The following is a 9,694-nucleotide window of genomic DNA, read 5'->3' as shown; positions in this document are numbered from 1 at the left end:
CATTACCAACCTTCCTGGTCTAAATTTGTTTCCTTGATAAGAAACACTTGAGCCTGTTGGATCGTCACTCAAGACACACCCCGGACAATCTGCATGTCTACTGAGACTAAATAAACACAAATAGACTATATTTACTAATTCAGTGAGTTCTGAACGATGCTACAATTGTGCATAGTTATGCACTACCCATCTTGGTGTATCACATAGCATCTCAATAAAAATACTAAAGTTTCTAGGTGTAGCATGAAAATTGTAAATCAGTTAAGTAAATTATAGTAGCTTTACAAGTTGCTCAACAAAAGCAAATCAGTTGCTTCTATTTGTTTTCAAAAAGAGATTTGCAACTAGTGGACAAAAAGCAGTGCTCAGCCTGTTTAGTGCAGCAGAGACTGGCTCCTAAGCAAAGATGACAGAACACTTAATGAAAAATGCTGAACAATAAAAGAATCAGAGTTAGCTGAGAAAACAACCTACTCAAAATTTGATTCTGTGTCTTTTACAGCATCTGCTGTATCCACAGCATAATTATATACATCTACATGGTTGAAGATTTCTGTTTATATGAACACAACAGTTTAACTGACATTTATTTCATCAGTTAAAACAACTGCCTACTTCTCATAAAGTAATATATACAATATACAATTTATATTTCACATGCAAACAAAAAGTAAACAAAAACATATTTGCCTGACATTTAAAAAGAGACATCTGCAGAAAGGTTTTGCTGACATTATTTATAGATCACGTTGTTTGGTTGTTGCTCCATTCTATGATGTAAACTTCACGGAAGATGTGTTTTCCTTTTTCTTGCGTTTCTAGGATGAAAAACTGTAATACAACAAGCCCACCACTTGTTCTCCTTACACTGCTGTAAACATATCTGAAAGCTGTCATACAAAATGATGTGCTACATTTGCAGGTGTAATATTTGTCTCGCACTTCAATGTCATAAACATGATGTTTCTTCGTAACCTTTCACAAGCTTTCAGGTCATGCATTGGCTTCCTTTTCTTTTTGCTTCTATTTTTCTCTTATTTGCCTCATATTCTTGCCTTTGGCTGGTTGTTGAATCCTTTTATGATGAAGGAAGGATTTACATCTCTCATTTCCACAATATTAGATCAGAGATGTCATGCGACTAAAAGGATGAAAGGATTAAAAAATTAAAAATGACGGTAACAGAAATCTGGTGAAGAAAGGAAAGTCTGTGCTTCTCTCACTCATAAAGCCTCTCATTTTGTATTTTCAGCTCACGGTTTTATGCTTCTCTACATTCTACACTACAACAATGCAGGACAAGACAGGACTCCTCCATAGATATCGCAAAGAGAAAAATAGACAGGCGATTTGATCTTAAAACTTCATGTCACACAGGTACATCAACATTGTTACACAGTTAGATGTTTCCTTTCTTTAGCTGAAGGGAAGCTGCGTCTTTGTTTGTATCACCAAAATAAAATTTACTAGCTCTTTGGAATTTGCTGGCGTGTGTTTCTGTGTGAAATGTTAATTCATCCCTGAGGTTTAAGGAAAATAACTTTTCTTTGTATGTGAAAAAAAATATATCATTTTTTTTGCTGCAAACTCTGTTTGCAAAACTAGTTCCAGAGGTTTTCCCACAATATAACACTTTACAACCACAAACTACAACTTATTTAACTGGAATTCTCATCATCAGTAAGCAGAGTACACCTTTACGTAATTTCAAGTCAGTATAAATATTTTGTTCTGGGAAGAGATCAATGTTTGTCAGAGAGTATTACTGGATGGTTCCATCCACACAACCTGTTTTTCATCTCCTGCTGCACTTGCTCTCCTTAAGTGGGCATGGATGCTCTGCTGTAGTGTCTGCACACCTGATCCTTATCTTCTCATCAGGCAGGCTATATAAGTGCAGCAACCTCATGGTCACCTCTGGATGCCAATTTTGCTGCTGATCTCTAACTAGAATCTCCCACACAAACACCCAGAAATCCTCTTTTACCACAAGTATTTATATGAATTTCTTGGTCCTTATTCTCAAAGAATTGTAAGACTAAAGGTTGTTCCTGACATCATTTCTGTTTGTGACAAATCACAGTAATGATGGTGTAAATAAGGTGCAGTTAAACTTATGGTGATTAATTCAATTTTGTATAGTTTGATCATCATGACACACTTATTAATCTGGCCTATATTCAAATATTGTTACATTTCTTTCAACTGTTTGGGGCACATTTGTCTTTTTTTGTGTGTATCAACCAATCACAACCAAAACTAGGCCTTCATTTTCTATTTTGCTGACACTGCAGTTATTGATACTCTTTATTTGTAGTGAAATCTCATTTTTCTTTATGCATGGTTGTTCACATTTCTAATTGTATGCGACTGGCATGTGAACTGCAAACAATCTGTCCCACATGCGCAGTAGAAGGCGAGATAACGTCACACATAGAATTCACAAATAAACCTGGAAACACTGAGCATATAGAAAGCGTGCTCAGTGTTTTGCCAACCAATGTGAAAAAAAGAAAAAAAAAGAAAACAGTGCTTAGTCTTTGCATAGCTACGGAGCCCCCGAGGGGACATGGGAAATTTTTTTTCTTTTGCGTTCCCTCGCAAACGAAAAAAAAATTCCTCATGTCCCCTCGGGGGCTTCGTACGTAGGTAAAAGTGGTTGCTCGTGGTGGAGCTTATCTTACGATTTTGAAGTAGTGTATCAAATTTAATCCTGAAAGGTTGTTCAATTTCTTCCCGCGTGCGTGTATCAGAGCATGAAAATAGTGACGTTTGTCGAGTATCAATGACGTTCAGGCCGGATCAATGGGACCTGCCTGTACAGACTCGGGTCACGTTTAAAAAGATTGGATTTAGATCCACATATCCAAGTGCTCTGGGTTGCATTAGAAAAAGTCCAATCTGTGTTGTTCAGACTGTTATCAGATATAGGTAACATTAAGGCAAAAGATTTAATTTGGATTGGGGTCTTTTCACTTAGGCTGCAGTGTGAACGTAGCCTTAATTAGGACTTTTTGGGCCAAGCTAGGAACTCTGTGATTTCCCTCTACTGTCTTCAAAAAATGCTCACCTGTATCGCCAAGCCTCAACCTGCAAAGCCTGGACTAACACCCCACTGTGGAAGCCAAGTTAATGTCTGAAATATTTAGTTACTGTTAAAACTTATGTGTTTAATTAGTAATTCAATTATTGCATTTGTAGGTGAGGTTTAGGTAGAATTATTATATTACATGTAGGTAATTTCATAATATTTTATTGTGAATGAGTGTTTTATTAGAAGTTTGTATGTTTAATTGTTTAATTGGCCACTTCGCAATTTATGCAAATGAGGTGTGCAAAGCTGAAGCGATAAGGACGGATGGATAGCAGAGGAGGGAAGGTCCTGTACAGTACATAGAGGCAGTTTTTCACACGTAGTTTGTTTTGTGGAGGTTATCTAAGATTCAATTGCTCTTGTAAAGGATAAAACTGTGGAGTAAATTTTTGTTTTGCATCTTTTCATCAGAGCGCAGTGGAAGTTTTTATTTTTCCTCTTCAAACACTTGCAGCAACACACTCACCTTACATACTGTAAGCATTTGTTGCAAGCAATCATTCAAAATCAATCAGCATTCACCTTTCTGTCGATAGATAGAAACAAGTTTGGCAATTTTCTTGTCAGCAACTCAGATTGTATTTATCTTTGGCCTGTGCTAACTCTGCTTTTCCTCTTATAAGAAAAATCAACACGACTTTCTGGACCTTTGCATATAATAAACTTTATCATAACTTATACATGTCAAAAATAAATCTTTTAAACATATTATGAAGACCATATGACACACAAAGCATGGCAGGAATAAAGCTGTGCTGAAGGCAGGGCTGGGTAACTCTGGAGGTGTTGTCTAGATCTGGCAGAAGAATGTGTCAGCAACACAGCTGTGGACTCAGCTTACAAATCTGACCTTCAGCGGCAAGAAGAAAGCAATCAAACTCGTTGGCCTACATGTAGAAAGCACAATGTGTGATAGACACATCACCCTACCGCCACCACAAAACGTGGCAGTGGTAGCATTGTGCTGTGGAGATGATATTTTGTTCTGCCAGAGTAATTGAAGCCAGTAAAATGTTATGAGAAGATGGATGTAGCTAAATACAAACATATAAAACAAAACTTGTCAGGTGCAGCAAAAAGTCTGGAACTGATTCACTATCCAGATGGAGCAACAACCTGAAACGCACAACCAGAAATGCACTGAATGCTTTATTCATGTGCCAGAATGGCTCAGTCAAAGTCTAGTACTACCAATGAGTTGGAGCTAATTTACAAAACAGAGAAATGCCACTACAATTCTGGAATTACAGTAAAATTTTCGCTCATAGGAGATTATTACACAAGTAAGTCATGCTGTTCTTATCTTTAAAGAAAAATTTAAAAGTCATGCATCATTTTACCATCACGTAAATGCTCTCTGTCGCACTTGAGGTTGTATACAACTTGTATAAAAGCTGGAGGGGAAATCAATATATTTGTAAAACATTTTTCTTTGGTGGCGAATTGCAAGATATTTCATCTAGATGGGCTTATGTTGCAGCATGTTTAACTCAGGTCAAAGGCTTTATTTTTGTCTGTGATATCCTCAATGGTTTGGGTGGACGGAGAGCAGTAGGAATACTGTCACCTGCTGGTGCATAAGGTAATCTCACAATGAAAGCCAGGATTTGCTCTGTAACAGGCTGTGGAGCAGCACCAGGAGCTGCATCTGTTAGAAGTAAGCATTATCAACTAATTACATTTACAAATTAACACAAAGATGTGGAGTAATCACCAGCTACAGATGTTCTCCCTTATTTGTACAGGTGTGGCTTAAGTTTATCCGGTTTCTAATCAATCAATCAATCAATCAAATTTTATTTGTATAGCACATTTCAGCTACAAGGCATTTCAAAGTGCTTTACATCATAAACACAAAACACAAAGGCATGCAACATAGAATAAAATACCAAGTTTTTTTTTTCCCTCTTTTTTCCCTTTCTTCCCCCTTCCCTTTGACACGAAATTTAAGCGCCTGTTACCGCCGGACTCCGCCGTCCGTTTAACCACGGGTATTCGCCGGGCCCCGTTGCCCACAACAGGAAAAAAAAAAATAAAAAATACATACATATCCACAAAATCAAATCCATACATATTACATTTCAAATGCAACTCTAAACAGGTGCGTTTTTACTTGAGATTTGAAGGAAGTCAGGGTTTCCGCTGTTTTACAGTTTTCTGGAAGTTTGTTCCAAATTTTTGGTCCATAGATGCTGAAAGCTGTTTCTCCTCTTTTGGTTCTGGTTCTGGGGATGCAGAGCAGACCAGAACCAGAAGACCTGAGAGGTCTGGAAGGTTGATACAACAACAGCAGATCTTTGATGTATTGTGGTGTTAAACCGTTCAGTGATTTATAACTAACAACAGTATTTTAAAATCTATTCTTTGAGCTACAGGGACCAGTGGAGGGACTTTAAAACTGGTGTTATGTGCTCTATTTTCCTGGTTTTAGTGAGAACGCGAGCAGCAGCATTCTGGATCAGCTGCAGCTGTTTGATTGATTTGTTGGACAGGCCTGTGAAGATGCTGTTGCAATAATCAATGCGACTAAAGACAAACGCATGAATGAGTTTCTCTAGATCTGGCTGAGACATTAGTCCTCTAATCCTGGAGATGTTCTTCAGGTGATAGAAGGCCGATTTTCTAACAGGAATTAAAGAAAATTCTGTAACAAAAAAATTACGGTATACAGATTATATTTAAAATTTATGAATTAATTTTGCTTGTCTGACTTTTGCATTATATTATCATGGTTTTCTTGTAGTTGTTTCTTCCATGTTTCTGTTTTTATGTGTTTTTGTCTAGATATATTCCCCCATGTTTTCCTGATGTGTTAACATTCATTCACCAGCCACTTTATAGATGCACCTGTTCAGTTGCTTGTTAACACATAAAGCAAACTATCCACTTAGCGTGGTAGCAAGTCGTGGTATTTAAGTTTCTATACATGGTGAAGACAACTTGCTGAAATTTAAACAGTGTCAGAGAGGGAAGACACAGGATTTAGGTGTCTTTGGATGTGGCGGGGTTGTTTGGTCCCAGAACAGCTGCTATGGGTATTACAGAAGCTGCTGATCAGTTGGCATTTAACATGCAACCAGCTCACGTTTCCAGAGAATGGCCTGAAAAACACATTGTGCAGATAAAAGCACTTGTTTGATGTAAACGTTTACAGAAGAATGAACCATCTGGTTCAACGTGCTAGAATACCAATACCAACTCAAATTGCTACTCTTTACAACTAAGGTATGCAGAATACCATCTCTGAACATGCAACATGAAGGTGTGTGCTAGAGCAGCAGAAAACACATCAGGTGTGACTCCTGATATCTGAGGCTACAATTTGCAGATGCTCACCAAAACATGACAATAACAGACTGCAAAAAGATTGTCTAATCCAATAAACCTCAGTCTCAGCTGTGACATTCATGATGTTTTGGGTCCCTTAACTCTACAGCCTACCTGAATTTAGATCACTATCACCATGACAACCACATGTCATGTGTACAGATCATCTTATTTTCAGTGTTACGCTGCCCTATAATTTTATCAACTGTTCCCAGGCCAGTTACTCAGACTCTCTGTTTTTACACCAGTAATCACCTCTCAATAATCAACTTCGCTGCTGATTTTTTTTCTGATTTCTACCTGCCTCTTGTTGCTCCAGTGTGTGCTCTGAGAGCTATTGTTTTTTTTTCTCCCATATTTGGATTTCCTTGCTGCATAAATTCGTCACAATAAGCTTTTCAGTTCCATTCCTATTAAAGTACTGCTGTATATTTTAACAAAACATCCTCACTACATTGGACTTATCTAAAAATCAAAACATAACTGTACTGAAACAAACTTTTCAAATTTGAGGGAGTTTCCTGAGCATCGGCAAAATTTAAACCTTTGGGAAAATTCACATTTTAAAATGTACTGAACCAGTTCTCCAGAGGCATCTTTGGTCTGTTTGATTTACATTCCTAATACATCTACTTAGTATCAACTGACGTTCACACTGCATACATTAATACTCTATTACGATTGTTTTCTTTGTGAAATCTGTTTCTGTTTGTTCTTTTTTCGTAGTCGTTCACAATTTACAAATATATATCCGACTCCCGCGTGAACTGCGGACGATCAAGTGTCCCGCATGCGCAGTAGAGGGCGCAATAAAGTCACACAGAGAGCGTGCTCCGTGTTATGCTAACACGTGACGTAGATGCTAATGGTGGAGTATATCTTATTATTTTGAAGTTGTCCGATCGGAGCCAGCACATTAACAACTTAATGATCTTTATCATCCGCAATGGTAGTTGTTCTTTTTTCTCCCAGCTTGCGCAGAATAGTGACGTTTGTAGAGTATCGATGACGATGAAACCGAGAAGTGTGAAATACTAATTTGATTTCTGGATGCAACAGGTGAGTAAATGAGCAGATGGAAGGCAGGTGTACATGAACCAGAAGCTTAGGCTCTGATGTGAAAATGACACTATTATCTAGAATTTAAGAGAAAATTAATAGAATGGAAAAATAAAATGAAAATAATTCATCTTAATTTCAGTTCCATGTTTCATCAATAGTCATTTAATGTCATGATTTTATAAATGAGATCCCAGACCCAAGTAGATGACAAAGCTTTCAGAAGCACATTCTCACATTCTCTGCAACTTCACTTACAGGTACCTTCATTTCATTTTCTGTGCCATGTTCCAATTGGAATCTCATTGACAACAATATTACAGTCTCTCTTTATAAAATGTAATTTTACAAAAAGCAAAATTGATCTTTTATTCTAAATTAATTTGACATGGAATTAGAGTGTACGCAAAATATTTATTTTACCTTTTATAACTGTTATCTATATTATTTTGTTTTTAGAATTATTTTCAAAATCAAAACACGTGTACCTTTTTGCTTTGAAAAGTATGCTCACTGGAAAAGTAACTTGTCATAGAGAATGATTTGGGAATGAATGACAGGCAAGATTTATGAAAGACCCTGAAAATGTGGCTGCCAAGCTGAAAACAACTGTCACTAATTGTATCATTAACACCTGGGATTTTCTGACTGAAGTGACAAAATACTGTCAGCGAAAGTAATTATTGATTTTCTGACTTTCTCCATGATATTTCATATTTTGACAAGAGGCAGTGTTGCATCAGCAATACTGATACAACAACCATTCTGAGATCAACAATCGACCTGTTATACGTTTATTATTTTTATGCTTATAGGTCATTAGGCAGTCACCTCTGGTTTCTCTGCTTTCTCTGGTTTCTTGCACCTCGCCTCTCATATCAGTAAGCTATCTGTTTAGAGTTCAGTCTCGACTATACAAGCCACAAAAGTCTTGTAAGCTGATGTCTGAGTGTTCTTTGTTCTTGTTCTGCGGCTGAATCGCAGATAGAATGCTCAATAACGTGCATGCTTTACTTAAGTCCTGAGGGCTTTCTCCTAATATGGGCCTTTCAATATTTTATTGCAAAAAGTAGCTCTCTGCACCGCAGATAAGCACCCCTATTTCCTCGACGAGGCCGCAGAGCTTCACTCTGTCTTCCATTGGAACAAAAATCAATAAGTGGCTCAGACAGGGCACTAAAACACATACACACACACATATATGTTTGTTAAAGTGTTTTTGAGGTAGAAATTACACAAATGTTCAAAACCAAAAGCACTGGTTTCAAAAATTCTCCTTTAATCACACAAAAGCTGTGTGATTAAAGCTGTGACATGGTGTAGTAAAGCAAAGCACCCATTCTGTCGAGTTTGTTTCTCGCTACGTTGCGGATATTCTACTTGGCAGCTTTGGTTACAATTACACAACATTTTTGCTTTTAAACAGCATCATAATAAAATCTGCTTTTGTGCCGGTAAGCAGCATAAAGCACATACCCTGATAAGGCACAATAAAATGCCTAAAACTGTGTAGCTCCCAAAACAACCGCAGCACCCTCCGCGATTGTTTCTTGTCTTCATTGAGCTGGATTTATCTTTTATTACAGCATGATTTCACGCAGCAAAAACAAAACGCAGTTTTTTTTTCTAAACAGTGAGGTTTTAGAGCCATTTAATTCCCCCCTCCTCTTTTAAGATAAACAAGGATGCACTACAAGCTTTGATTGACACATTTTAAGTTATTGTAATGAACATTTCATTTGTTGCTCTTTTTATTATTATTTGTACATGTAATTTCTTCCAACCTCAAACTTTAATTGATCTTAATGGGATTTTATGTGATAGACCAAAACTAAGTAGTGCGTAATTGAGGTGTGGAAGTTAAATGATACATTTTTTTACACACCCCTTCTCCAATCTAATCTTTTTGTGTTATTAAACACAAAGACTTCACTTGATTAACAAATGTATGGCACATTCTTCAAATTAAACAGTTTATCTACCTCATTTTCCAATTATGCACTACTTTGTGTTCATCTATCACAAAAAGTATTTTTTTTATTATGTAAAAAAAGTGTAAAAGTATGAATAATTTTGAAAATTTTTTTGTATTTTCATAGATTTTCCAGAGATTATGCTATTTTAGTAAAATAAGATCACTTAAAAGTTTTTTATGTTTGAACTTGTGTTACAACAGTGTTTGTTGGGCTGTCTGGTGCTGGGTGCTGGCAGCAG

Source organism: Poeciliopsis prolifica, unplaced genomic scaffold (assembly GCF_027474105.1).
Source record: "Poeciliopsis prolifica strain line A6 unplaced genomic scaffold, Auburn_PproV2 SCAFFOLD019, whole genome shotgun sequence".
Classification (NCBI taxonomy): Eukaryota; Metazoa; Chordata; class Actinopteri; order Cyprinodontiformes; family Poeciliidae; genus Poeciliopsis; species Poeciliopsis prolifica.
Note: the sequence above shows the minus strand (reverse complement) of the source record.